This window comes from Aethalodelphis obliquidens, unplaced genomic scaffold, assembly GCF_003676395.1.
Source record: "Aethalodelphis obliquidens isolate GAN/ISIS:26980383/991018 unplaced genomic scaffold, ASM367639v1 scaffold33, whole genome shotgun sequence".
Lineage (NCBI taxonomy): Eukaryota > Metazoa > Chordata > Mammalia > Artiodactyla > Delphinidae > Aethalodelphis > Aethalodelphis obliquidens.
Window position 1 is genome coordinate 15,967,262 of NW_020837977.1, and position 12,274 is coordinate 15,979,535.

The 12,274-nt window shown below is 47.5% G+C and overlaps 1 protein-coding gene across 11 annotated transcripts in view; it reads right to left on the reverse strand.

Moving 5' to 3' along the window:
• Window positions 1-12,274, reverse strand: part of FAM110B (family with sequence similarity 110 member B) — a 97,070-nt gene that overhangs the window by 51,038 nt on the left and 33,758 nt on the right. For 3 of the 11 annotated variants that reach the window (XR_003437409.1, XR_003437406.1, XR_003437407.1), the window contains exons 2-3: window positions 5,245-5,333; window positions 252-492 (exon numbers count right to left, since the gene is read on the reverse strand). The exons of 1 other annotated variant lie outside the window; for it this stretch is intronic. The gene's annotated coding sequence lies outside the window, so the exon portion shown is untranslated. 7 more of the 11 variants (XR_003437411.1, XR_003437408.1, XM_027128051.1 and 4 more) reach the window with 4 other exon arrangements.

Sequence of the window (12,274 nt, forward strand, 5' to 3'; positions counted from 1 at the left end):
GGATCTTAGTTCCCCAACCAGGGATGGAACCCGTGTCCCCTGCAGTGGAAGTTCGGAGTCCTAACCACTGGACCACCAGGGAAGTCCCTGGATACTGCCTTGATGAGGGTGAGGATCCCAGTTGAGAGGTGGCTTTAACTGCCAGGCTCTGGAATTTAAATCTGACCCATAGGTAACTGGGAGGAAGCAGGATTTTGGAGCAGGGAAGTAACAAGATGGAAACAGTGCTTGCAAAAGACTTTTCTGCTTACCAAGTGGACTGGTCTGAGAGCAAAGAGTAAGGCAGGCCAGCGAACAGATGGCGACGTCAGGAATGGAGCTGTCTGGTGACAAAGAGATGCCAGTGCCGACGCACGGGGCACACGGAGGGTCCGCAAAGCTTGACGCCTATACAGGCACGTGGGCTACAGAACCAGGAGTCACGCCATGGGGCGGCCTTCCAGAGGAAGGTCATTCCGCTGACCGTCCCGGTCAAAGCTGCCTCTCTTTGACCTAGGATGATGCAGAGCTCAGCTTTAAGTGTGTCCTACAGAGAATCAGACCCACAAGACTCAAGTAACAGCAAGAGATCGATATTTCTGGTCACCGATGGACCTGTGCCCCGTGAAGCATGTCCAAACACCGCCCAAAGACCAGGGGCAGAGAAAGCGGCTTCTCCCCCTCAGCTGAACAGGAGGAATTTCCCCAAGAAGAAGCGCAGATTAGGAGGATTCTCAGGTTTCTGTTGCATCTATGAACACAGGTATGTAACAAAGTAACAGAAGTGAACATGGAACATACTTTTATCCTGGGGTCTTTGTAATGTTCAGGCCGCTATAGCAAAACGCCACAGACTAGGTGGCTTAGGGACAACAGACGTTTATTTTCCACAGTTTTGGAGGCTGGATGTCCAAGATCACGGTGCCGGCACGGTCGTGTTCTGGTGAAGGCTCCCCTCTGGGCTGCAGACTCCCTGCCCCAACCTCACGTGGCGGAAGGGGTAAGGCATCTCCCCGGAGCCTCTTCCGTAAAGGGCACTAATTCCTCCCATTCATGAGGACGCCACCCTCAGGACTTCAGCACCTACCAGAGGCCCCATCTCCTAATTACCTCCCCATTGGCCACCAGGAGTTCAACATATGAATCTGGGCGGGGGACACACACACTGAGACCACAGCACTGGGCTATCGTGCGTGGACCAGCGTGGAGAGGACACTCCATGTTTCTGAACTTCGCTGAGTATTCAGAACGCATAAACGCTTTCTCAATCCGCGGGGATGCAGCAGACACGGAGCGGGCTGGAGAATGAATGTGAAGGTCTAATCCCTCCGTAGGCGTCCTCCTCTCTCTCTAATGGGCATGCTCTTATGGGACCCTCAACCAACTTTCCTGTTCCATTTATGACCCCATCACTATAAAGAAATCAACTGGTGTGAAAGGTCTGGGGTCTTACAGAAGAGGTGGACCTGGGTTCTACACCCAGCGTGTGTCTGGTCACACGGTTGCCCTTTATATGAGGTTAACCTCTTTGATTCTCGTACCCCTGTCTACACCATGAAGACTCTACACCTTCTCTGCAGACAAGTGATGCTTCCAGCAGTGCGGTCCCAGAGCAGGTCTTCCACAGACGACGGCCTTAACCTTTCTGCTGGTCTTTGTAAGAAAGCAATGCCTCCATTGACAATGAACTGACTTAAAGTGTAACAGCCATTAATAATGAACAACAACAAACTACGCACACACAGCAACCCACAGAATCTGTCTTTCATTCGATTTCAAAGAACAGCATTTTAAATACGCCAAATACCTTAAACGGTAGTTTAGTCATTTAAATTGTAATCAACAGTGGCTTCTTGAACCTCATAATAAATGTGTGTTAAATCCTCACAAGTAGAATCTGCATACAGGGGTATTTATTTTATTTTATTTTTTTAATTATTTTTTTTGAAGATTTTCTGATGTGGACCATTTTTAAAGTCTTTATTGAGTTTGTTACAATACTGCTTCTGTTTTTTCTTTTGCTTTATTTTGGCCCCGAGCCTTGTGGGATCTTAGCTCCCCAACCAGGGATCGAACCCGCACCCCCTGCATTGGAAGGCGAAGTCTTAATCACTGGACCACCAGGGAAGTCCCGTGGGGAGGGGTATTTATTTTAGAGAGGGAAATATCCTTATATCTATCCTTCCAGAAGCCTATAGGATCTCTGTGAACAAGGAGAATAAAACAACTGAAATCCCAGCTGCTTTTTCCCAAGGATGCCCCCTCCTCTCCCTCTTCTTTTTTAAAAGGCAGTGAGCCCGGTCAGGGGGTCTCGGCAGCGGCCTGCCCTCCCCGGCCCCAGGAGATCTGCTCAAGGTCAGCCGAGCCGGCCTCGGGGAGTCACCTGACGGTTCTGGTGGAACCTGAGCTCTGAGTCACTCGCTTGGCAAAGAACTGATGAGGCAAAAGGCAGAAGTCAGAGATGCTGGCGTGAAAGGCAGATGAGTCATGGAGGGGAAACGGATCCCTCGCTGCGGAGGACCAGCTTCAGGAAACACTGAGATGGAGAAAAGGTGTTTGTGGCAAGCTAGCAGGTAGTCTTGGTCGGGACCATTTAACACACAAACAAGACTGCAAGGCTGCTTTTGATCCCAGCAATCTCAAGTTCCCAGCGCTCACACTCTAAAAGAACAAAACTGCATCCCAGAGAAGTTTTGAAAATGGCAACTTTCCGGGAGAAACTGACGTTATCAATTATTTCAGTTTGATGAAGATAATGAGCAACTAAAAACAAGGGAAACATTGTAACTTACTTCCTGAAACTGCAATCACCTGAATAATGCACAGAGGTTGGTGGTTGTGTGTCCCTTGAAAGGTGACTTCCATGTACATTACATAGGAGGACTGAGGTTCTAGGTTGAAAAAACTCCAAAGTCTGATTCAAAGCACATTACAAGGTCATTTTATGCCTGCATTTTCTTTTTCAGTCTCCTAAAAGAAGGGATCACTTTTTTAAAAAGACCCATCTTATACTTTTAAAACATACTAACCTTAAATACACGTATTGAGGAGTGGGGAAAAATGTTGATGGTGGTTAATAATACACATTCTTTATAAGGCGACTTATCTGTCATTTACAAACTCAGAAAACAACAAGTTTTAAAGAACTTTAAATGTGAAAATAGCCTACAACAATGGAAAACATTTGGATAACAAGACAAAAGCTACGCTTTTCACAACCATCTTTAGAGCACCTTTTTGTTTGTTTCTATCTTCTTTAGGGGAAACTGGTATAAAAACGATTTAAAGTAACCAGCACAGAGAACTGGCATTACTTGGGAAGCAGACCTAGGAGCCCAGATTTAGAGTCTACGTAACCCAGGTGACACTGTGTTAATGAGTGACAGGGCTGAATCCTTTCTAATCTTCCTGACGCAGGGCCTGTGGCCAAATAATAATATTGACAAAGCTCAAGACGATTATGCCTGTGAAGGTAACCCACTATCTGATCCGGGAGGGAGGAAGGAAGGAGGGGCCCCCGCTTCTCCAGGCCTACCCTCTCCCCGGCACGTGCTGTGGCTGTGTCATGTGACCTTGCCCAAACCCCTAGACGCGTGTTGGTATTCTTACTTGGCACGTGGGGAACTGAGGCTTAGAGGTGAAGTCCACCGGCAGGGTTAGTACGCAGCGGAGCTGGGTATACACTCACGTCTAGTCAACATTGCAGTTCTTTCCTGGCCACTAGGGCTGCCAATTCACCTGCTAGCAGGAGCCAGCTGGGCGGGAGGAGGGGCGCAGGGAACCCCAAGAGGGAACAAGAGGCCCCTGATTGCTGGGGACTTGTCCTGCTTTTAGCGCTTGGAAGTCCCGTGTTCCAGAAAACCTCTCACTGGTGGGCAAATCGATACGGGTGGGCTCCTAGAACGAGCAGGGTGGGGAAGACAGGCCCTGGTGGAGATGACCCCCATTAAGCCCACCTGTGTGGAGGTGCAATTCTACGAGCTGGGGGCTGGGGATGGGAGATGCTGAGTTCCCTCCGGCCAAGAGGAGCCCAAGGCTTTCATATCAGAACTTCTTATATCTGTGGTAAGGGAACACGGTGAGAAGACTGATGGATTTCAGTGTGTCTCACTGATACGTGCTGTTGGCTTTTTCTTCAATCCCTCTTTCCACAGATGGCAGAATTCCACCTGGTCGAGGCTGATTCTTATTTGTCAGCGTAAGCTAGATGCTAGGATTCCAGGAGACCCACACCGTCTACCCAACAAAGTTCTGCATGACGGAATGACAAACAGCTATAAAATGCCTGGCGTGCTATCCAGGTAATGGTACGTTACATATGGATGCTGGAAGAGAGGCTCGAGGATAGCTGCCAATCAAAGCATGTGGTCACTCGGGAACATGGGCGCCGAGGCTAAGACTTGGTGACCTCACAAGGGCTGCTCTTTACCACGTGTCAGGCCCTTGCACACGTGAGTTAACTGGAGAGCTAGCTGTCTGTCCATTTCCTAAACATTCTCAACTTCCTCATTTGCTGACACTGAGCTCTCAGCCCCTCTGTCAAAGGGGAGGAACCATCTGGACCTTGACCACCGCTCATCTACTTCCTCAGCTCCTTCATGGGAAGATGGGTCTGGCTAAAGGATGTCTCCAGGCTCGCCATCAGGAAGGAATCCGGTGGCGTGGACGTGGGACAAAGCACCCAGCAACGTCCTTTACAGACACACACACTCCCACATCTGCTGACTGTCCTTCAACACCTGCCCCACTCTCTTGGTCTGTCCCCTGGCTGACATCTAGGTTCTGCCCTCCTGACAGGACCTCCCTAGGGAGGCCATCCTGCAAACATCTCTGTGTCCCAAGCTCCCAGGCATTTGCTGTTGTCCCCACAGCATTAGGGCTGCCAGAAAACACCACCTCACTCCCCAAGCACAGACAGTGGACTTCGCACTGGAGTGTAAAATCGTTCATTTTTTGGATACTGTTTTCGAATCCATGCACTTCTAGATACCAGGGAGATTACGGGTAAATATTATACAGCCCTTAAAAGACCAGAACTGCTGGGAGACATGCAGGCAACATAACACGGAAACCCCTGGGGAAGGAAATCATCATCACTGTTAGTTTGGCCCTGCAGGCCCTCAAAGGTGGGACTCCTCTTTTTTTTGCCAGATGGCAAAATATCTGAAACCTCAGCCTCTTTGTCTTAGTGTAATATGACAGAGGTTTTCAGAGAGAATCAATACCTTCTGCTCAGAATGGATCAAAGCAAAGCAACACACTTACTTGAAAGAGGACTGAGTATTTTACGGATTGCTGGCAGAAGTCACAGGGAATCCTCCCTCTCTTAAAGTACTCTCTGCTGCGCGAAATATCTAAAAACAGAGAAAAGAAAAGATCGCCATTGCTTTTTTACTTGACAAAAATAGGCAGGCTATTAAATATTTACAACAACAGAAAATGAAAATTCTTTTAAAAATTGGTCAATAAATTTAAAAAAACAGATAATGAACACGGAGGTAAACCAAACTGTGTTAGTTTTTACATACACATTTCAGCTAGAAGCTAAGTGTTTTGTTCACCTTGACTAGTTTTTGAAGGAGACATTTAACCGCAGATAGCAAGTATAAAGATAGAAGAATGTCAACACCAAGTTGTGGGAGGTCATACAAACGAAGGCTGACAGGGCGTCATCTCATCCTCAGAACTGCTGCTCTACACACGGGAGTCCGCGTGTGTGCAGGGAGTGACAGGCTGTCAGAGTCTCAAAGGGCCTTAGAGCCCACCTGGGACAAACCCCACTTCAGTCCACTACACAGAGCCCACTCAGGGCGAGGGCTCAGCACAGACCACCCAGCTGGCTGGGGCAGAGCTCCTGACTGCCACAGGGGCACCCTTCACAGCACTGCAGCCTGCCACGCCTGTAGCCATTCATTCATTCATTCATTCACTCTCCAGGACTGACTGGGCACTTCCTATGGACCAAGTTCTATTCTAGGCTCTGGGGGTTAAGACCAAGTCTCTGACCTCCAGAGAGGGGAGACTAAATAACAACAGATACTGTCTTAGACGGTCCCACTGCAATGGCAGTTGGGGACACTTGAGCATAATCCCGAAAGCACTGAGGGAACAAGCCTGGGGTCTACTGGGGGAAGCACCCTCCGAGCAAGGGGGCAGCCGGGGCCCCGAGCAGGGGGAGCAAGGAGGCCGATGTGGCTGAAGCGGGGGTCCTGCGGACACGCAGGAAGGCGGCTGAGTCTGTGGCCATGGATGAACCAACCGATGGAATGCAGGGAACAGGGGGGCTAACGGAGGGCAGAACCTTGGAGAACATCTGTTTAAAAGGGGGGCAGAAAAGGCAGCTGGGAAGGAACAGCCAGGGATGGGAAGCCAGCAGGGTTGGCTGCCGGCTCTGCGATCAGCTCTGACGGAGAATACTTCCAGCTCAGCGAGGAGGGCGGAGTAAGGACAGAGGGAAAGACAGAGGCTGCTCTTCTGATGGGCTGTGCAAACGTCGGTGTGCAAGCCTGACAGGGCAGAACACTAGAGCATCTGGAGGGTGTTCTGACTGCAGGCCCCAAAGTATCGGAAATGCAGGGCCTGGTTCCATGTAGACATTTTCCTGGCGGCAAGAGCTAACGCAAGTGTGTGACCCTTAAGGGGGACTTCCCCTCCAAATCTGGCAAGATTGAAAATCTGTCTAAATTCCATCAAATGTATAAGGAGAGCAGAAGGCCTTAATCATAGGAAGGTCAAATGCAAGTGTTATATTCCAAGCCCAGAATTTACAAGCTTGTCTTTAATGAGCACATACAAAATAAATGACTGAAATAAATAAAAGAGCTAATTAAATAAATAAAACAGTCAACCGGCATCCCATCGCAAATGATAACTCCTGGCAATGCAAGCAGTTCTAAAAGCAATCCCTCAATTACTTAAGAGTACAACAGTGAGGAAGGTGTTTTGTGATGCCTTTAAGATGCATCTTTAAATTACTGGATGCATTTAAAAATTTTTTTCGAATCCCACGTGATATAAATCTATTGCAATAAAAATACTTCCAGGCAGGGCTTCCCTGGTGGCGCAGTGGTTGAGAGTCCGCCTGCCGATGCAGGGGTCACGGGTTCGTGCCCCGGTTCGGGGAGATCCCACATGCCGCGGAGCGGCTGGGCCCGTGAGCCGTGGCCGCTGAGCCTGCGCGTCCGGAGCCTGTGCTCCGCAACGGGAGAGGCCACAACAGTGAGAGGCCCACGTACCGCAAAAAACCCCAAAATAACAAAAAAAAACCTTCCAGGCAGCAATCTAGTGTGCATTCTGAGGAGGGTTGGGAGGAGAAAGAAAAGACACGACAGTTCCTGTTTATGACATTTACTATTACAGATCACACACACGGCAACAGGGAGACTGAAAGTCCCTATCAAAGAGGAACCAGGTCTGTGGCCCACGCTGACTCCTACTTGACGCTAAGAGCGGTGCTTGTGGTGCAAAAACGTTCTAGATCAAGCACTACTGCCCTTGCCCTGAAGTCTTCACACCGCACCCCTGGTCACTCCTCCTCAGGATCCCCAAGCTGGCCGCCTCCCTCTGCTCCCTGCACCCCATTATTATTTATCTCACGGCCTCTCCTCCACAGTCTGCCACTGCCTGCTGAGAGGGCTGCGCCTTCTCTCCTTTTTTAAGGCTTAGCACAGAACCTAGCACGTGGTAGGTGCCCGTAATTACAGAATGAATAACGAAAGAAAGACTAGACACACTTAGATGAGGCCTAACGGCTCCTCAGACATTTTTCCAACCCAGGCAGGTTCTGGAGGATCGACCCTGAAATACTCATCAGTTGGGAATGACAGGCCTCCCTCAGTGCTTTTGATGCTACAGATGCCAGGGGACCAGCCAGAGAGCCGCCTGCGGGCGCCACCTGGCAACTCTTCACCCCATGCCCTGGACTGCCCCCCACTCCCTCCTTTTTACTGGAACTTTCAGGCCCTGTGCAGCCCAGCTGCTTTGTGGCACATCATATTCTACGTGGAAGGACTTTTCATTTTTAAACTGATTATCATTTTTCCTGCTGTCATTATCAGCCCCTAGAAGAAAAAGTGAGAAAGTATCTCTTCTAGCAGACAGTGTTTTAATTTTAAAATATTATACGCTTTATGCTCTAGCTCATGCTAATAGACCTATTTGTGATTGGTCAGAAATGTCATTCATCCGTGAAGAGTTATGGAATTATAAGGATGAGAGAGAACAAAATTTTAAGTGCCCAAGACATTTCTTTTTACTTTCTTATCTCAGAAATACATAAAGATTCGTGTAGTTAAAAAAAAAATGTTAAGATGTGACTCATCTGAAGATAAAAGTGCAGATTTTGTTACTTTGCAAAAACATAAATAACATTTTACTTAGTGCTATTAGAAAAATGCCCCTTGAGTGTATGTTAAAAGGCCCTCCGGGATATCATAGTAAATTACTACACAGTATTCACACACGGTTATATTTATATTTACCTCTGTAAGAAGTTCCTTCTAGACACAGAAAGTCTTTTAAGATCCAACCCTGACAGTCAGCATCGGCCAGAACCACTTCCCACGGCTTCCCGTGACACACAGCTGAACAACGATGCTTGTAGGGGAGAGTCACACAGCTTGCGTTTGAACAATAATTTACTTTTTTTTTTTTTTTTTGCGGTATGCGGACCTCTCACTGTTGTGGCCTCTCCCGCTGCAGAGCACAGGCTCTGGACGCGCAGGCTCAGCGGCCATGGCTCACGGGCCCAGCCGCTCCACGGCACGTGGGATCTTCCCGGACCGGAGCACGAACCCGTGTCCCGTGCCTCGGCAGGCGGACTCTCAAGCACTGCGCCACCGGGGAAGCCCAATAATTTACTTTTAAGGCAGCCGACTTCTTAGAATGTTCTAAGACCAGGGTAATTTAGGAAGCGTTTCACGAGATTAAGAAAAGGGAGAGGGACAGACAACGATGGGATCGCATCTGTTTATTCTTCCCCAAGTGAGGGTCTAAGCCCGTCTGTGGATAGGAGGTTATTTTCCACGTCTGCACAGGGAGCACCTCAGGCAGAGAATGAAGAGGCAGGAGGGCTCCGGGCACATGACGAAGAGCAAAGCCCAGAACTGAGCTGCGCCCTCCGCCCCTCACCACACAACCTTGTGAAATGTGACGGGGGTGTGGTTTGCATCATCGGGGCGTCCAAAGAGGAAGTCAGTGCCCCCCGCAGGGTGACCCCTCCAGTGCCCATTTCACCAGACGCAGCATCTCAAAACCCAGATGCCGGATGACAATGAACCACACTCAACTTTCTTATTACAGGCGACACCCTATCACAGTAAAGGACAAACTTTCAGAATATTCCTTGTTCTTTTCTTCAAACTGTTGTTTGGGAGAAACAGTACACCCCAGGAATGGACGAGGGAGGGAATTCGCAGGGGCTGAGGGTGTGGATGGGGAGGGAAGCACAGTTAGGGTTCTGAAGTTTTCCTCGACCAAAGAACACGACGAACCCCTTGAACCCGATTATAGCTTCAAATCAAAGCAGCTACTTTAAGCAAATTCTGAAATGGCAATGTCTGGCTTTTCAGGAGCAGGAGGTAACTCCTGACAGCCTTCAGATACCAGCAGAGCTCTCCACGGATCCCAGACGCATGGTGGCAGCCAGCCAGCCGTGTGACTGGTGACTCAATACACAAGTTTCTGTGGTCTCCACCGTCTCATACAGTGAGGACATCAGTATTGAAGTTTGAGGGCTAAATGGTGGCAAGGGGCTCTTCCCGAATAAAACAGAACTCTACGGAGAAGGTACGCTGAGAAGCAGACGCTCGCACTGCATTTGTTTGCATTTATTTAAGCTCAGCCTTAGCCATTTAAACATTTTTCCTTCTGAATGTATCATCTTTATCACAGAATTCAAGATTATTTACTGTTTGATTTGGAAAATCATCCAGGCAACCATGAACAGAAATTTTTAAATGTTGTCAAACGTAAGTCAAAGGGGTGAGAATCCCACCTTCTGTGATTTCAACTCCCTAAACAACATCCTTATTAAACAAAGCCCGAGTCAAAAATTCTGTTCAGCACAGGCCGAATACACACCTAGAAGTGTTTCTGGCAGAGCGGGATACGCTAACATCCTCTATATGAAAAAAGCTTCCTGAAAACTACAGAAGGGGAAACAAAGAGAGCCATCCAAAATGAAGGCTGCACACATCTCTGAAGAAACAATGGACATTACTTCTGCTGAGACCCTGCGTTGACACCAGGAGACCCGCTGCTCTGTCCTAATTAAAGTGTGTTTCTCCGAACTCTCCTCCACGGCTCATTATTCAGGAGAGTCCGGACCCCATGCAAACAAAGTCGACAGGGCACTGAAACGCACCTCCAAAGACACCTAAATGGATGCAACACCGGGCTTTCCTAAACAGCAGAGAACCAATGAGAAGAGCTCCCCAGCACATGCACTCTTGAATCCAGGTAAAAACAAGATTCCTACATGAAGACGGTAGCTGTCTACCAGCCCAGCCTCCTCCGGGAGGACATATTTTACATGGAACGCCGGAGAGCGTGTGATATTAACAAAAGCAAGATCAAATTAAACAGATGACGTGATGCACACACTTCATTTCATGCATGGCCGTGTTTTTCAGGCGAGATAAAGACTCAAAGTAATTACCATGAACTGAAACTTCTTCCTTGATCTCCTCTGGCAGCCGGCAGTCGGTGACTGCCGTGCTCCCTCAACAAAGACGATCGCCTTCTCCTCGGTGCCTGATTCCTCCTGTAATGCTACCAGCTAAGCACCTCCACAGTGGGCAGAACGCAGCAGAGTATCTCTGTATCCGTGTCTCCAACGCAGCATAAAGAGTACTGTGGAAACCTATCAAACCGGCGAGCAGCTAGGCTGGCAGCCAATGAGGAGCGGCTCGGGCGGAATCCGGCACATGCTCTCTGAGGCTCCGGCTGTCAGCAGCGTTTAGCAGGCTGCTAATCTAATTATAGCTAGTTTGCTAGCACAGAGCGATTGGAGCAGAGCACGGGAGCAAATTAAATTTTAATAAATGAAACCCCGCAGACAGAATCATCTTGATTTCTTGTCATTTTGAGGATTAATGGGTCACCTTATAAACTAGAAGTGGTTTTTAAAGTGCATTCTTGTTTTTCTTCCGATCTGGAGAAACAAAGAGTGGTTAAATCAATGTATGGTATAGCCAGTTTCCTTAAACTTAACAGGTTCCAAAGAATATGAAAAACTATATATATATGTATATATATATGTTTAACTGAATATGTATATTCAGTTATATATATTCATATATATGTTTAACTGAATCACTTTGCTGTACAGTAGAAATTAATACAACATTGTAAATCAACTATACTTATCTAAAATAAATTTAAAAAAAAACAAACTTCACAGATTCCAGCACTGAAGAATAAATCATAAAGTCAATAGTAGGAAGGTATTAGTGGTGGTGCTATAAAATCTGAGACTTCACTTTATTCACCCTGATTAGCAATTTGCCACTTATTTGTCCTAAAGGGCTAATTAGTCTCTCAATATAGTTTGAAATATCCATCGTGGAAATGTACTAATTTCCACCCATCATGGAAATGTACCAATCAAGGTGTCAAAAATCATCACCTTGGCTACACTGATGAATAATAATTCAGAGGTACAAGAGATGGAAAAGGAATATCGAAGTCATTGTAAAGGAAAAATTAAGGAACTCTGCCCACGGCACAATTTAATGGTAACAAGAGTTCTAGAAGCTGAATCTTGCAGGAGGCACAGGAGAAAACCATGCATTCCAATATCCTGGATCATCTACTCCCTCCTGGGTGACTTGGGGCAAGAGACTGGATGTCTCTGAGTGTCAGAGGCAATAGCGGGAGGCACCTTGCAGCATCACTGCCAGAAGCGATGCGCACTCAGCGCTCAGCGCAGGGCCTGGCACAGAGTGAGTTCTAAATTAAGCTATTATTAATAGCAGCAATGTTTTCACAATACCATAGTGTCTCCCTTCTTTTCTGGTATCAGGCTACTCAAAAAAGAAGCATCTAAACTTCTCCAGTGTACAGCTTTGTCAGAAATATCATTTCGAAGTAATTAATGGTGACAAGCCAGGAGCAGACCTGATTCATCATGCAGAACCATTATTGGTATTCACTGTAGTCACAAACATTATTTCACCTACTTCTTTCTGGATATGCGTTAGTCACTAATTTCAGTTTATTCTATAGGAACCAATCTCAAAAGGAACTTGCAGGAAATTGGGGTTTAAAATTGCATTTCGTTAATGATTTGCAATAT